This window comes from Balaenoptera borealis (genome assembly GCF_965194805.1).
Source record: "Balaenoptera borealis genome assembly, chromosome: 5".
NCBI classification, from domain to species: Eukaryota; Metazoa; Chordata; class Mammalia; order Artiodactyla; family Balaenopteridae; genus Balaenoptera; species Balaenoptera borealis.
In genome coordinates, this window is record NC_138862.1 from 35,139,834 (window position 1) to 35,158,155 (window position 18,322).

At 33.7% G+C, this 18,322-nt stretch overlaps 1 protein-coding gene and 1 pseudogene across 4 annotated transcripts in view; both read right to left on the bottom strand.

Annotated features, from left to right (window-relative positions):
- The window catches only part of LOC309628907 (large ribosomal subunit protein uL18 pseudogene), a 42,062-nt pseudogene extending 23,746 nt beyond the window's left edge, over positions 1–18,316 (bottom strand). The window contains exon 1 of the transcript in view: positions 1–18,316. This exon is cut by the window's left edge and continues 23,746 nt beyond it. The product of the transcript in view is annotated as a large ribosomal subunit protein uL18 pseudogene (transcript).
- The window catches only part of GBE1 (1,4-alpha-glucan branching enzyme 1), a 284,943-nt gene that overhangs the window by 128,057 nt on the left and 138,564 nt on the right, over positions 1–18,322 (bottom strand). The window lies entirely within an intron of this gene.

An 18,322-nucleotide genomic window follows, 5' to 3' on the forward strand; every position in this document is an offset into this window, starting at 1 on the left:
TTATATATATAATTGTTTGAAAATTATCCTCTAGGTTAGAGACATTCACATTTAAAAATTCTTTAGGGAGTTAATTAAAATAGAAAAAGTCATCACTTCTCAAAAATATGACCAAGAGATTTAATTTTAGCTTTGAATGCTTATTTTGACATTTTAAAATGCATTTTAGTATGAGGAAACAAAACATCATTTTCTACTTAAAGTTTTTCTTTTTGCTTTTTTTCAGTAGGTCTCAGAGTAAAACCTTTTCATAATAAGTAAAACAGCGTAATATTAAAATGTCCTCACCATTAAGATATATACAAATTTATAAAATGAAGTATCTCTATACTTAGGAAGAACTGGATTTTATGTCAGTTGGTATATTAGAAAATAGATCATGATTTCCTACTAAAAACACTGCTTTAACAAATTACTTAGGGCACAAATAAAATTAAAACTGAATGATATAAAACATATCAATTAAAAAGGCTTTACTATGTGGCAGCATGGGAAGTTAAAAATATTTTTGAAATAGAAATAGTTTTTAACATCAAACGCCAAAGGAAATGGCAGAACATTTTGCATGAAAATATCTCATGAAATGTACAGAATACTCTCTCAGGATAAACATTTTTGTTTTAGGTACAATTCTAATAGATAATAAGCATTAATTAGAGAGCAAACACATGCTGTTGAAGTAAAATCAAAAGGTCACTGAAATGACATGTTGTCTAGTAGGAAAGACTAACATGGGGGATTTTTTCAATGTAATATATATATATATACATACACACACATATATACACATACATACATTATTAGACCTATTTAAATGCAGTATTTAAGTAAGAAGGGGAAGTCCAGCTTAAAACTATTGGAATGAGACAGGCAAGAAGACATTTAAAGCAGCAGGGACAAGGATGGAGATGGTAGAGTTTTTATGAAGGTTTCCTACAAGAGGAGATAGATATTTGGTCTTGAAATATAAGATAGTGTATAAAGCAAAGTAGAGGAGGGGAGGCATTCCAAAGGAGAAAGAATGGCATGGGTAAAGACACAGAGATTTGGTATGTGTGAGAAACTCTACATTGTAGAATTTAGAGAAGCAGAAAGTGATCAGATACTTGAGCTCCTAGTTTGCCAAGAACTTGGAAGTTATCCTTAAGACCAATTACTTTGAAATTATGACTCTTGTTCCCATAGAGCTTCAGTGAAGATGCCTCAGTGCTGAGTGGAGAGCACACACGGGATTGCTAGAGGCAGCTGGGCAACCCCTACCTTGGTGCCTCAAGGCAGAGAAAGGATTAACCCGCTATGACTATTGCCTATTGTTCTTAAAGTCTGTGTGCTTTCTCCCAGAAACTGGCTAAGGGTATACAGCGAAGGAGAAGTGCAGCCACATCCCTGTTTCAAGTACTTTTTAAAAATAATGCCGTCTCTTTTAATATGTATGTTTCTTAAAATTTAGAATTGGATCCTTTTGTATATCAAAAAGTTGTAATTGAATGTATTCATGGACCCATAGTTTCAGCCCTGGGGAAAACATACAAGGAGTTAGGCTTGTATGTTGTGACTGTTGTGACTACCCCACCCACCATCCCAAAAGCAAGTGCACATGCACACATTTTTACAACCACTATACTTTCCCTGAGATAGCTGCAAACTGGATAGTACCCTTGTGCTGCCTACTGCCAATTGCAATTCTAACTAGCTAGTGCACAATGGCATTTTTTGTGCTCAAGACCTTTCAGGCAATCAGGGAACCCCACCTTCAGTCAGTGGACTAGGAACAGTAAGGATAATTTCTGAGAAATATTTGGGACCATATTTGAGATGGCATAACTGACTTGTGAAACCGTGTTTTATGTCCTTGGTTCTCATATTTCTATCTCACATGATCAAGAAAGTATCAAACTATGACATATTCTATAAGGATGAGGCAGCCTTAAGTGTGAGTAACTCTACAATAGACGTTGGATCTCCATTGTCACCAGAGCCATTAGCATTCATCTGTTTAGAAAACAACTGTCATAGGCTATAGTTTACCACTGAATGATTTACCCTTGTCAGTCACACACAAAATTTACATTTGAGAAAGCTTACTCCAGCAATACTATGAAGAATATATTTGGTGATGAGTTGAGTATATTTGAATCAATTGTCATGCAAGCTTACTTAGCTTATAATTAATTATACCTCCTGCTGTGACTTACTATTTAACAGATTTGACCTGGAAAACTGTGATTCTTTAAATTGACTCTTTTTGTTGTTGTCAACTTTCTGGAAATGTTAACTATATGAAAATTCAAGGAAAATGGAGGTAGAAAAATTGTCATTCAAGCATTTATTGATTGCCCTTCTCCAGCCTTTAAAACAGCTTCCAGTGGAATTTAAGGGAAGTCTCATAGTCCTAGCAGAACTTAGTCAAATCCAGCTTTCTGCTTGGTCCACAGGCAGGTGGGGCCACAAAATCACTCAGGAATCCCATCATATTTCCTTATCGATGAAACAACTCTCCCACTCTCTCAGATGACAATTCTACACCTCCTCTCATCTGGAATTTCCAACACCTCTCTCTTAACTTCTCACCTTCAGTTGACTGCCTTGACTTTAAAAATAAATGAAAAAATAGAAGCAATTACAGAACATCATCAACACCCAATCAAATCTACCACCCTCTCTGCTTAAAACTCATATATGTCTCCTTATTATATCAGATAACTTGTCCCTGAACTTTTCCAAGACCAACCCTCCATTTGTACCCCAAATCCTACCTTCTCTTCTCTTCTCAAAGATTTGTATCTACAGTTATCCATTCTCTACTGACTCAGCAATTTTCCCTTCTCTATTGGTTCAACCCTATCAGCTGAAACATATCCTACTTTAAAAGAAACTTTCTGACTTACAACTCTCTATTTTAGCTACCAACCCACTTTTCTACTCCCCTTTAAAGAATATCCCCTCATAAAAGTTATCATTACACATGCTGCCTTCACTTTCTCTCTTTGCATTCATTTTTAACCCATCAAAAAGAGAATTTCAGCCCAACCATTCCAACAAAACCCTTTTTAGTCCAAATAAATGACCATCAGGCCAAATCAATGTCTACTTCTCAATCCTCATCTAACTTAAGCCCAACAGATGCAGCTGACATGGTTGAGCCCTCCCTCCCTGTCCTTCTATTTCACCTACAGATCCTTCTTCCTGACCTCTTCATGTGAGAGTAACTCAGAGATCAGCAGTCAGACCATATCTCTCCTCATCCTCACTTTTCAAGTAATCTAATTGAATCTCATAGCTTGAAATACCTTCTATAAACAGATGACTTCTGATTTTAATTTGCCAGCCCTATCCTTTCCACCAAATTGCAGGTTCAGATATTTGACTGGCTACTCAAGATCTCCATTTATATGTCAAATGGACATTTCAAATTTAAGTTGTCCAACAATGACCTTTTAATTTCCCCCCCAATACTTCTCCCAGTTTCCTGCAGCTCTATAAATGGCTATGCTATACCTCATGCTCAAAAGGTATAGAGGTGCCATTTTCAGAGGCCCATTTACCTACTGGACAAAAACTTAGAAATAATTTTTCTTACCCTCATATTCAACTAATCACTCAGCAAGTTTTATCAGCTCTCCCTTCAAAATGTATTCCATTTTAATCTAATCAGTTCTTAAAGCTCCTGATGGTACCACTCTTACCCCAAACACTACAATTTCTCACTGGACTGCTGCAGTGCAGATGACCCTTCATGCTGCCCACCAATTCCACACCTACCCACATCCCTCTTCCTCCTAGCTTATTATCATATAGTGGACTTATCTTCAGTATTATCACACCATTCCCCTGATCCACACCCTTTAACAGCTTCTCATCAAACACAGAATAAATTGAATAAAATAGAAGAAAATCCAAACTCCGTACAGAAACCTACAAGGCTTTACATGATCTGACAACTGACAAACTCTCTGGATTTTCCTAAAATTATCCCTCACTTACCATTCTGCATCTTCTTGCCTTCTCTTGAAAACACTAAGCTCGTTCCCCCACAGAGACTTCACAACTGCTTTCTCCTCACTGTTCGCTCACCCCCCAGGATTTTATATTGCACCTTACTTCATTCAAATCTGTTTAAATATTACCTCTTCAGAAATGGTTATCTTGATCACACTGAAAAACAGCTGCAGTCAGCATAACACTGAACACTTTTAGGTGACTTTATTTTTCTTCATGGTACTTGCTACTATCTGGAACTTTATTTTGTATTGTCTGCCTTTCCCATAAACAGGGCTCAGAGAACTGGGGTCTTACCTGGTTTTTTACTGCTTCATTTCCAGGATTCAGGAATATTGGGTACATAATAAGTGCTCAATGAAATTTTGTTTAGTTAATTAATTAATTTAATTAATTAGCTAATTCAGCACCTGTGTGTGCCAGACTTATTTTTAATACATTATTCTAAGCAGCAGATTACTTTATCATTAACATGTGTCCATAAAGCCCCCTGTCCCTATCATTCATTTTAAAAAGCAGAGACACTCAGAAGTTCATTGTATATACATATGCAGTATATATATACACATATACATAGTACATGTATATATTTCCTAAAGACATTTTACAGACATTTCTAATACAGAAAAACTACTTCATTTCTATTTTTAAAGCAAAACTTCCTTTGCTTTAAAACTAATTTACCTGCACAGCATAGAAATCTATATTCTTGCCCAATTTTCTATCAATTTTAGTTGTGTTGAGATTATAAACTATAGTTAACAGCAAGAAACCAAAACATTAAATAATCTATGATTAATCTGTATAAAACTTTGAACTTTAGATGTGTCTGTGCACATACGTATATAAACATGTATATAAATGATAAGAAAACTCAAATCTAGTGCATATTGATATAAACTAGTTAATATCTACACAGTAATATAATTTATAAACACGCACAGCACAAGAATCAGATTTCTACTTTCTGCAGGATGTTAATAAATCCTGCAGAAGGAGTGGATAAAAGGACCAAGCCTCCCTCTGGCTTGTTCCCAGCTTCTCTGAATTGCCTGGGTTTATGCTCAAATGGCCTCAAAGGTTTACATTTCTTAAGACAAATTTTTAGCTGCAGCCAGTTTTTTCTACATGCTGAAATAATCAGTAGAGCAGGGAAATAAGCCAATCATAATGAAGACAAAGAGGAGAGAAAACCAAAGCTGTGCCCTCACCTGATACAGACCCGAATCCTCTCCAGCCTCAGAACCTTGCTCCCCCTTGTATTATAAAAAAAGTGGGTGGAGGGAGGAGAAGGGAAGAGGAGGGGAGAGGAGGGGAGGAAGAAAGATCACAAAGAAAAAACGGAATGCTTCATTTCTGCCTTGATGGGAGAAATTCTTAGGTCTTCATCAATTCACAGATGACTATCTAATCTAGACACCGAGGATAGCATCTCCTCAGAGTATTTGGTTCTGAGTGAGGTTTTTACTTTTGCATTGCCTATATTTTAATATTTTACACCTTGTCTGCTTGTGGCAAGTGCAGTCTATATATTAAGACTTTTAAAAAGAACATAGAGACAATTTTCCCTTAGCTCTTTGCAGAATTGATAAGCATGAATAAAAAAATAAAATCCATGATTTTTTTTATTGTTGTGTATCTCCTTTTAAATATCACAAAATTTAAATTGCCAAACGTACAGCTGAGATCTATGAGACAGACAGACAGAGAAAGAGACAGAGAGAGAGACAGGGAAAGAGAGAGAGACAGAGAGAGGACAAAGAGAAGAACTAGGAGAATAACAAAGGCAGCCAGATGAATCTTTGATGGACTGATGGGGGAAGACTGATAATAGTATTTTGTTTAAGTTAGTGTAAATTCTGAAGCAGGTTGTGCTATTACTTACTGCTTGAGAAAATGGTTAAAAAAAGCTTCATTTCTCTAAAATGTAAACTACAAGTAAATGGTACTGTATGTTGATGGGGATTTGAGAGTGATAAGGAAGAGATGAAAATGAACGATGTCAATAAAATAAAGAATTAAAATGGTGACAAGCACTACTCTGTAAGGAACAGCCCATAGCTTGGATGCCAAAGCAAACCCACCCTAGTTCCATCCACTAACTACCACAAGTTAATATCACTATACCTTTAGTATTTAAGGTATTTAAGGGTTTAGTGAAAATTTTTAGCTTCTTACAAGGACACAAATTTCAAATAGGATATTCTTTACAAAAATGTAAAGCCACCATTAACAGTGTTTATAGTATGGAATTTACATATGCACACTCAACAAAATATCCCCTAAAAATGAGATCAAAAGAAAAATAGGTTAAGTTATCACTATTTTAAAATACAAAATACAAATATAATTGCAAATCTTATCTACAGATTATGATAAATAAGTGAAGAATGAAGAGAGGAAGCCATGAGCAAGCACTCCAGGGGATTGATTTTAGACTGCTGAAGTTAAGAAGGGACTTTTACAATGTGGACAGGAAAATAAAAAGGAGCTGGCCATACAAAGGCAATACTCCAGGCAGAGGGAAAAGCGTGCACAGAGGCTCCAAAGCAAGAACAGGACCAGAGTGGTTAGAGATTAATGAATGAGAGGAAGAGTAAGTTAGGACGAGACCAGAGGCAGGTCCTTCAAAACCTCGATGTTAGGATTTCTTAAAAAATCTCTTCTAAGTGCATTGAAGTGCCTCAAGGTCAAAGACATTTGAGAAATGAAGTGTTATTGTGCAGCACTTACTTGGAGATTCAAAATACACAATAGCTAATTAAAGATTCCAAGAATTTCAACTATAAAGAAATGTGTTGAACTTGATTTAATTCAGGGTTTTCCAAATTTATTTGAGCACTGAACACTCTTCATGTGACACACATGGATATCCTCCTGAACTTTCCTCCCTGGTGGATCATTTTCTATAGTAGTTACATGGAACAAACTGCTGTGACAGATCTGGATGCCATTGTTACTTCATAAATTAACTGAAATACCATTTGCTACATCTGGGAATAAAAGGACCTAAAATATTCAATAAGTAAGACTTCGTAGAGATAACGGGTTTCACTTTTTACTCAGTTGAACAAATATTTGACAGTCTACTCTCTGGTAGGCTCTGAAACACTGTGCTAAACAATAGGGTTACAAGATGTATAAGACCTATATTCTAAATTTGGGAGCCTTAGAAAACATAAATGTATTCATTCATTTCTTTATCCATTCAACAAATTTGTGTTTAAGTAAGTCAAGCACTGTTCTAGTCTTGAGGGATAAAGGCAGAAACAAGACAACATTGCCTTTGCTTTGCTGAAGCTTATATTTTTGCCTGGTGTAGAGGAGAAAAGTAAACTAAATAATACTGCAATCCAAAAACCAGTATAGTAAAATACATATTAACATGTAAGAGAGCAGACAGTGGAGGTAGATAATCAAATAAGAGCGTTTAACACAGGGCAGAGGTAGGAAAGAGGATCTGGATTTGAGAAATAATTTGGTAGTAATATAAAGAGGAACTGTAATGGTTAGATGGATATATGTTCAGAGTTTGTATAATACATAAATTCGAGGTCAACAAAGAAGTTGTGGAACAAACCATGGAAGTTATAAGAAATAATAACTAATTCTTATTATGTGCCAGAAACTGTTCTAAGAACTTCAAGTATTTTTAATACTTCAAATCTCCCAACAGCTCCATGAGGTAAGCTCCGTTTTAATCACCGTTTTAGAGATGGATGTGAGTACTAGAATATTTTAAATTATGTATGTGGCTTGCATTATATTTCTTTTGGACAGTGTTGTTCTATATGCTTCTCAGAAGGACTATTAGGTTTCTATTTTGCACTTATTTTGTGCACACCTCACATATAACTTCCCATTTTTCCTTCTGACCCCACCAGCCGGCAGCCTGGCAGTCTCCTGTACCAGGTGGTCGGCAGGGACAGCAGTACTGAGTGCCTCTCTCGCCACCTCTATGACCTGACAGTGTTCATCCCTTCATTTTGTCACTACACTCCCCGAATTCTCTTCTTTTACAGGAGATCTTAGATACCTCACTTCTGGAAAGTGCTGGGAAAAGATAAAGAGATGGGCAATTTCTAACAGCCTTTCAGATATAACCACACAAGCTGGTCGATAAGCCCATGGCAGAAACAAGGAGGAAAAACTGCAAGTTAAGCAAAGCTCATGCCAGATTATTATAAGGCAACGCTTAATAATAACACTTTGTCAGAAGGAAAATATCAGGAGGACATGCTAGTCCAGCCTGGGCAACAAACAACAAACACAAAGGTGTGATCTCCTTACTCATAATCATTGTCACAACATCAATGGCCATGTGAAATAGAAAGAAGAGACAGGAGATGGTGAGAATTAAGTGGGCCCTTCCTGCCTGAGCTAATCTAGGAACTGTTATAGCAAACAGCTTAGCCATTATACTGAAAAATTTGTCCCCTAACTCCAATATTGGGAAAGACTGAACAATTTGATTTAGAATCTACGTCCTGAGACTAAAATTCTGTTTCCCTCTCACAACAAAGTACCATAAGATATTATCCTAAGAAATAGATCCGATGGCCCTGGATTTAAAAGGCAAAAGAATCAGGGTAGTTAATCCAATAACTTTAATAAAATGCCTTCCTCACCCGAAAATTTTAAAAATAATAACAAGTAGAGGGATGCTTTGCTTATTCTACATTGGAGGGGAACAAAGTACTCCACATAAATAAAATCTTCACAGTAACCCTCATTAAAAAATAGTTGACAGAAACTTTAACTTAATCTCTAAAATAACATTTAAAAATTTAACATTTTTAACGAAAATACTTTGAAATAACATTTTACTTTTTCCTGGTGCCTAAAAAGACATTTTTGAACATGACTTAAAGTTTTTTTAATGACTCACATTCATTATGATCAATTATTACACTATAGTGCAGTCTAATGATGCCCAGAGGGACAATTACAGAGTGTGGAACTGTTTGCTGCTGCACCTGAGGGGCCTCACATCGCTGTGCTTTCAGTTCTGGTTTCTGGCCTTGATGGGCTTTCTCCCTCTACCATTTCTCTTGGCTGTGATTTCTCAATACTGTTAGATGCTGATCACGATCGGTCATTTCCACAAACGTTCCTAATTTGGGGCTTCTACCAAGAAAACGGTTGAATGTGCTTTTAAAAAATAGTGCGAGACCACAACAAATAAAGATCCACAGCGATTATGGCACATATTTGGCTCACGAAAAGTATTGTTATTGCTTGTCTTCAAGCCTCTAAGTATGTTTCAGAGGAATAGGTCGGCTGGTTAATCTACCCACAAGAAGACTGTGACAATGATATGGCAATGTCGGTAACAATGGCGATTATCATGACTACAAGCCAGGCGCCAGGATAAGTGTGTCACTAAATCTTCACAATCACAGGAGGGAGATACAAATAGAGTCTTATTTTACAGATGGGGAAATTAAATTTAGAAAGATTAACTAATCTGGCTGTGGTTACACGCTAAGTGGTGTAACTAGTATTTGAGCCCAGGCTGCTACCTAAAGCCCAGGCCTCTACCCATTCTCTATTATGCCTCCAAAAGTCAGTAACTACATTTATAGAAATTACTTACAACTTAGATGCAAGGCATTACAATAAATAAAGGTTACTGAATTTTAACTCTGTAGATTTCTTCACTAAACGTGAATTTTGATTTATTGAGCCTGATCTTAAAAGGCATTTATTTTGTTGATTCATCTGCTACTTAAAATCAAGGAGATGTTAACATAATTCTGCTGAGAGACAGTGTCATACTACCAGTTTAGGTTTATAAAATTCCCACTGCTAATCCAAAGAAAGTTGAATTACAATGTTGTGTTTAAACTGTAAAAGTATCATTGTCCTATTATCATATCTGACTCAGTACCTAATTTACTACTTAATTTTGGAAGTTTCATAGAATCTGATACTCTCTTAACCCAAGGTACATCTCAGGGTCCAGAGATAGCACTAGAGGCCCAGAGATTATATCAATCCCAAATGTGTGTCCCTTTGGTCTGAACAATAATTTCAAAAATTTAAATTAATTACAGACATTTAAAAATGGGGATGTTTCATATAAAATGTGGACTTCTGACTTCTCTCAAAGAAGTGGAAGATGTGGCTTCACATGGAAGCAACCAGCAGGAGCTTGTGAGTGGGAGCCCCTTCTAACAAGACCTATTTGCTCTGGGTTGCCAAGACCACCACCTGGCCTGCTTCCCTCAGTTACCAGCCTGGTTTGTGAGTTAAGCCCTGCTTTCACCTTTAGTAAAAATCTGAAAGTACAATTCCAAACTATTCATAATATTCTATATTTAGCTTGTCATGTATTTTCAATGATGTTATTTTATATAGTTTTAATAACTGCCCTGTGGCACATGATGAGCTCTTCATCCATGAAACCAAGATTTAAGTGTTAAACAGCTTGGTAAGATCAGAGAGGTAAAGGTCATGTAATTCTAAAACCACTTATTTTATATTATGTCAGATCTTTTATATCTTAACTATATGTAGTATTTATTATTATCATCATCATTTTGGCTGGAAGTATCTTTGATAGCTTTCTTCATTGAATTCCGTTCTAAAGAACATGTAACCACACCAAGTCAATACTTTGCAGTGTCATTTTCATGGCAAGCAAATTTGATGGTGAAAAGTTTATTAGACAGAGAGAAAGAGAAACAGAGACTGCTTTACTTAAAATATTTTCTATAAGAAACAATAAATATTAACTTTACTTCCACATTTAATACATAAACAACAAATATATCACTAAAATTAAAAAAATAAACAAGTATCTTTTTTGAATGTAACATGGTGATAAGTGCAATGGAAAAAAATTAGGTAGGGACAGGAGATAGGAAATGGCAGAAGACTGAAGGAGATATTTTATTTCAGGTTGTCAGAGAAGAAAGTTCAATAAGGTAGGTAGGCACCTAATGCCTCCAAATTGAATGATCCTTAATAAAGGTTATCACTGTAGTCATCATGATAATCATCCCTCACAAAGATCAGATAAACCCACTGAACAGCTAGTTGGCCTCATTTGCCGTCCTTTACACAGTGCTGAGAATAGAGCTTAAGTCTTAGAAAAGTTGGCTATTATGCTGTTTTGTTTCCTAAAGCACTGGGAGAAAATGTTAATTATAACTGCCCCTGAGTTTTAGTGATGCTTTCAGCAGACAGAGAATTTTGAAAGGCTACACAGGCAAAGGTCTAATCTTGGGGAGCTGAAAAAAGACAATGAAATAAATCCTGAGGCTGATGGCTTGTCTTACTAACAGTGAAAGAAAAAGAAGCAAAATGAAGACCAAATAGAGATATCTCACCACCACAAAATTGGGATGGGAAATTCAGAAGTTTGAGAAAAATATGCCTGATCACTAGTCCAAATGAATGGGGGTCGGAGGGGGGGGAGACCCTCAAAAATAAATAATTTTTATGTTACTTATAAATTATGTGCCCTTCCAAAATTTTAAGAGATACCTATATTTTCTGAAAATAATTGGCTCACTATAACATGGGTTATTTATCTGCAGCATAACACTAAGGAAATCATTCAGCTAGGAAACCATGAAATATCTCTTCATAACTTCAAAACTGCTAGTCCATAACCTAGAAAACAGACATGGCTAAACAAGTTGTTTTGTTACACACAGATAAAAAGAGAAAAATGGATTTTTTCTCACATTTTACCTGCTTGTTTAAAAAGGTCATAAGAAAAACCCAGATATTATTATTATAGACTCAACAAAATTCACAGACTTAAGTAAACAACCACTGAATAGGGACCTTTGGACCATTTTCACAGGCATGTACCACTGCCTGAAGTTAAAAACGCTGCTTTTGAAGCCATGCTCGACATTTTCAAATTTAAGGTAAATTACCAAGTAAGAAGAGTCCTACTTTAGAGGGAGTTTGCATTTGAGAAGGTGAATGTTACAGGTGAGTAAGACCTAAATACTCAAGATATTTTCACAATATCCCTGTGCACTTAAAGTTTAGACTTGTGAGAATAAACAAGGCAGAGAATACAAAGTTTTACGAGGAACAAGTTTACACAAAGACTGTAAATCCTTACTCCAGTGCTGTGCTTTGCATCAATGGAAACCTTTCTGCCAGGCTGAATAATCTCATAAACCCTGTAAGAGAAGTAATATTTCTACCATTCAAACTCAAATCCAGACAGATTAGATTGATATAGCAACTTTCTTAATCACCTTTACAAAAGAAAATTAGCCTGTCTGAATTTTGAATCTAACTCTACGTTCTTTGAAATAGTAGATTTAACCATTTGCCTCAATCAAGCTGAAATAAGGTCCTGGTTTAAACAAGGAAAAATTACTAAAAGGAAGAGAGAAAATTCTGTAAAAGAGGAAAACAGAAAGACTTTTTATGGGACGTCCAGCATTATTAACAATCTTACTGTGAAATTTTAATATTCTTAATGAATAGGCTATGTAAGTTATTCTTTGTTTATTTTTAATTGTCCGACTCCCTGTGGAATAGGTAACTGTTTGCTAAATCTATGTCCGAAATTGTCTTTTAATCTTCCATCATTTGCTTTTTATTAAGCAAATAGGAAAGGTATTTGTCTAAAATGATACTGTATTACTTCAACTTAAAAAAAATATTCAATGTTCTGAAATCTATCCAAAGAAATTAAAACATATACTTTCTTTTAGGGTTTTGTGCTAGTTTAAATATACAGAAAATATCATCTCCCTAAAGATATGACATAGGGTAAATGCTCAATAAGTTTATTCAATAAATTTATGAATGAATTGATCAGAAAAACAAGTTTCTTCTTCTTTAAAAAAAAAATCTTTGATGTTAACCTTAATTTACCTAAGCTATTATTTGTAAACTTTTTTGACTGTGTGCCTTATCAGCACACTCCTCCATATGTGTATTTATTTATTAATTGTATATATACCACTTTAGTAATATATTAATAGATCCACAAAAAGAAACTAAAAATAAAGATAAAATAATCAAGGTCTGGTTAAACTTAAAATTGCTTTCACAGGTGATTTTAATGCTCCTCCTGGCTATAATAGCTCACTAAAATATATAGATATAAATGAAAGAAGGGAATCAATGGCTATCTTTATTAAGTTATAAAACTTTTTTTTTCCAACTCCTTCCACTATCTACCATCTTTCATGAAATATGGATTGTATATTTCATTTTCCCTGAGTTAGTTGGGTGATCTTGCCAATTAACCACAAGGTGATTCATTTATATTTATAATTATATTTATAAGTATAACCAATGGGCTTATGACAAACTATAATTGGAACAATTTTAGAAACTTGGCAAAAAATGCTCCAAGATTCATGTGTATGCAAATAAAAGAATTTTTATGACTGAAATCATTTGTGGCAATAAAATCACGAAGATGGAAACTTTTTCTTGATATTTTCCCCAAACGGTTTCCCCATAGCTCAACTTTCTTTGAAAGCAGTTACTTCAAGTTAACTGTTAAAATGTCACCTATACCCTGAAGGGAGTGATTTTTTTGTATTTGTTTTTTCCCAAATTTCTGATAAACATATGCACAGAAACTTCAAGCATATATATCTAGCAATGTGTCCTAGATGAATCTAAAACTTTTCCAGATTAATACCTGTTTTCAACAGATGTTGAACACATTTACCCTTTTTATGCTATTTTTCTCTGTTATTGTGGCCATTTTTACTGTAGCAAAAAAGAGTGATTATTTCACCCGATGGCCTGTTGCTTTTCGGTTTTTGCTTTTAAGAAATCACAAAGCAGCATATGACTTTAAAGCTCTCTTAAAAAATAATATTTTGGAGGTTTCTATTCATGTCCTGGATGCTTAGTTTTTAAATACCCTGCTAATCATAATGGTGTCATATATTCATTAATTAATATATCAATGAACAATAATTCTTAAATTAAGGATCATCATTAATAATTGATTGTCATGATGTAATATCAAATAAATATATGCCAAAATTTTGTTTAGAATTTTAGTACCTATGTTTATGAGGGCTTATCCAAGGAATGTAAGATTGGCTTGACATTCAGAATCAATAAATGCAATTCACTCTATTGACAAACTAAAAAAGAAACATCACATAAGACATCACAGAATATTTAAGATTCAAATATCCACTCTCAGAAGGGGAGGCCCCATGAATTTCCTTCCACATTCTAACTCGTGGAAAAGACCTAGGAAGATTAAGAAGATCCACATATTATAGTGTATGTACTAAAGGATATTTTATTCCATGTGGTTATGACCTTAAAAAATCAAACTGGATTCACTTTTTGTTTCTGAAAGGAACTCTTATAACTCAAGATAAGAGTATCTTCCTGCCTAATAGTTGTCACTACAAACTCATGCTGACAGAATATGATTACACTACTTTTGTACCCAAATGTAAGGTTCGGGGGGGAAAAAATGAGCATGAGCTCTACTATGCTATCTCCTTTGAGATTCATATCTTATCTTTGAAGAAAATACTCAACAAAGAAACTGTTCTCATTCGAAGCTTTAGTAAAGGTTACGGTATAATAATTGTTAAGCTGCACAAATTGTGCAGTTGTCTTGTTATTTTATCAAGTGCATTTACATAGTGCCAGACACATGCAAAATACAATTTAAAACTGAGACAATTAAATTATATCCATTATTTCTCACTCTAGAAACTTTTGAAACTTATGGGTGACAGATTTGTCAAGAAGTTCTCTTTACCAACTAAAGAAAGAACAACCCAATCTCTGTTATGAACTGTCACTAGTAATTTAGCAGAGCTAGAAGGCAGTTCAGCCGAGTAGACAGAAAATTAAAACATGGGCAGCTCCTGATTGGAAATTTATTCATAACAGGTAATGAAATAGCACAGTCAGGATCTCTGGTATTACCCAGAGTGAGAGATTTAATTCTGATAACTCTGATGATGACACTTGAATCAGAGATTATAAATGGTGACAGGTTGTGACATACAGATAGAATGAAATGAGCATCAGCAACATATCTCTGCAGAAGCTGATTCTATATAAGATCAACATTTTCTTAATTTCAAAAATTATTACACGTTTTCAAAAAAGAGGTTTATTAGGGCCTTAGGCAAACCCTGTACCATTTTTATATCTACTTTTCAATGGAGTATAAGATTAATCAACATATCAAAGGTAAGGGGTGAAAAATAACTTATAAATTAAAACATGAAGTATAAATTGTTGTTTCTGATATCACCTGGATAAGGAACAAGCCCAAAATTATAGACGAATAGCTATCCTATGTATAGAGTAATAGTAAAGGTTTGGGTTTTCCTGTGTTTATATGCATGAAAAGAATACTCATTAAGTGCAGCCACATAAAAATAATGTTATTTGTATTTGTAAAGAATAATCATTTTTATTTTGGATTTTCTATGCCTTTTTATATTTTCTAATTAACAAAAATGGCATTATTAGTTTTATAATGATTAGTATGTTTTTTGAAAATTGCCTATTTCAGACAAACTCTCTACCACAGAAATACAGCTGAGAAAAATACCAATATTTCCACATAGACAGGTATTTCAATAAATCTCTTTTGAATTTGTGAACTGGCATATTTACTGTGTATGGTTAAAACCTGTTAGATGTGGGGATTTTAAAACTTAGTCCTAAAATTCTTTAATACTCCTGTCACTGAAATAAAAGGGTCTATGCCCCTTGAATCTGTAACTGTTTGGACAATAGCTTATAGCAGAAATGACGCCATGTCAGTTTCCAGACCCAGACCGTAACATGGAAGAGAAGAGATGTCACACTGACCTATGCCCCAACTGCAGATCTGGAAGTAAAATAAATAACTGCTGTTGTCCAAAGTCACTAAATTTTGAGCTGGTGTGTTAAGCAGCAGTAAATAACCAAAAGAGCATCGGACTTCCATCATGAATGCCGATTATAAAAATGGTTTTCGCATTACACCAAAACAATGTTATATTACATATGCTATAACTAGTCAGAATAGAAGGAAGAAAATGTAAAAAAAAAAAGAAAAATGAAATACACTTTCATCAGGCTAACATAAATTTTATCAATAAAGTTTTTAATAAATTACAACACAGTATTGAGAAAATAATTCAAAGAATCTTAGAATCTTTAGTATGCTATAAATTGAAAAACCTAAATATTATAGAATTATTTGCTTAAATTTGGTGATTTAACTTTTTAAATTTGTTTTTGTAGGATTTATCTATATTGTTTAATGATGTTGTAACTAAAAGCATAAACCTATATAGAAAATACTAATTCTATAAAAATTAGAGAATTTAAATACTGTCAAATAGAACCACATATTGAATAATAGAAATACATTTTAAATGGAACTATATTTACAGAGGTCTAAGCCTACATGACATAATGCAGCCCCGAAAAGTATTAAAAAAATAATAACAAAGTAAAATCATGCTACATGTTATTTACCAAAAGTAAGCACTTGAGAAAGATTAATAGTTAATTCAACAAAAAAGAAACTAAGTATTGGGTTGGCCAAAAAGTTTGTTCAGGTTTTTCGGTAACATCTTATGGAAAAACCCAAACAAACTTTTTGGCCAACGCAATATTAAATAAAAATGTTAAATATGCCTTAATTTCGGTAATATAAACAATAGAATTGTTTTAAGACTATTATGTATAATTCCTTTTCCTTAGAAAACTGGATAACTTTAAATGGACTTTGAGAGCTCAGGATACAGAAAAATACCCTATAATAAATATTTTAATAAAATAAATAATCATTTTATAACATAAAAATCCACCTACTTAATGTATTTCTTTTCAAGGCACAGTTCCACAGCAGAATAGTTTCAAAACATAAAAATTTAACAATTTAGTGTATTTCTTTCATAAGGCACAGTTCTGCAGGATAGAGTCAACATTATTCATCCAAATATGAACCAGAAAGTTCAATTAATTGTATTTCTCGTCCACAAGCTACTTTGATAAGATTTACTCAATAATGAAATTGTTAAGAATCATATCGTAGAATTAACACAGGTTCAGTCCTTTTTACTCATTATAAATCTACAGTATAAAAAGCAATATTCAAAAGGTGACACAAATACAAAATACCTTTACAGAGGGAATTGTATTAATCCCAAAACTCTGCCTCCTCTTATAATGAAAACCTGAGAACCAGAATGATTAATCGATTTGTACCAGAGTGAAACTAGGCCTGGAACCCTGCCACCTGCTTCTAACTCTTGTGTCTTTTCTCATATATTATGCTGCTTCATCTGGCACGAGTGATTCCTATACAGCTATGAAATATAAAATAATGCATGATAATAAGAAAAGAGTGAAGCAAAACAACTTCCTCCATATAAAAAGTCATCTAATTTATGCTGAAACATTAGAATTCTTCATTTTATCAAAGTCCTTGCTGAAGCATTTTTCTACACTGTTTGTTTTCCAGATATGTGCATATTTATTTATGGTACAACATCCAACAGAAAATTCATTAAACTCTTTCAGAAATATTATAAAAATTAGTTATATATTACTTGACACTCTGCTACTTTTAATACACCTGAAATCATATTTTTATTATATTTTCACTTATGATAAAAAATGGATACAAGTTGATAGTATTTTTTATTTTACAAAATTTTTGCCATATTTTGGAATTTAGATTTAATCACCTAAAACACCCTTCTAATTAGATGGCAACTCAGAGATGTATTTAATCTTAAGGAATTGTTTTAGCACTAAGCCTTAGTTTATTATCTGTGAGATGGTCATAACAATAGTACTTACCACATGTAAGTAGAATTGTTGTGCAGAATAAATAAAATATGTAGCTAATATATCTAAATCCTTGGCACCATACCTGACATATTACATACTAATAAATGTTAGTTGTTATTATAGTTTAGTTGCAATCAAAAACATGGTAATATTAAGATAGCAAAACATATAGTATGATTTTTAAAAATGGCCTACTTAAAACAATGTGTATTCTTCTATTAAAAGGCGATTTGCTATGTTTAATTCAAACTGATAAAGTACTTTCTAGATATTAAAAAACTATTCACATTAACCTTTTAAGGGGCAATATAACCAATATATGTTAAATAGCATATGATTTGTAAAACCGAAATTTAGTGCAACTTACCACTAATACACGTGCTAATCAAAACAAGGTAAATTCTATTAGTATGTTAAACATTTCTCATAAAATTTTTTTAAAAATTAAGAAATTAAATACCAGTGAGAGAGTATACATACAATGAATTTAGTAAAATTCCTTGAATTATTTTTAAACAAATAAGACATTTCCATATTCTATGTACGT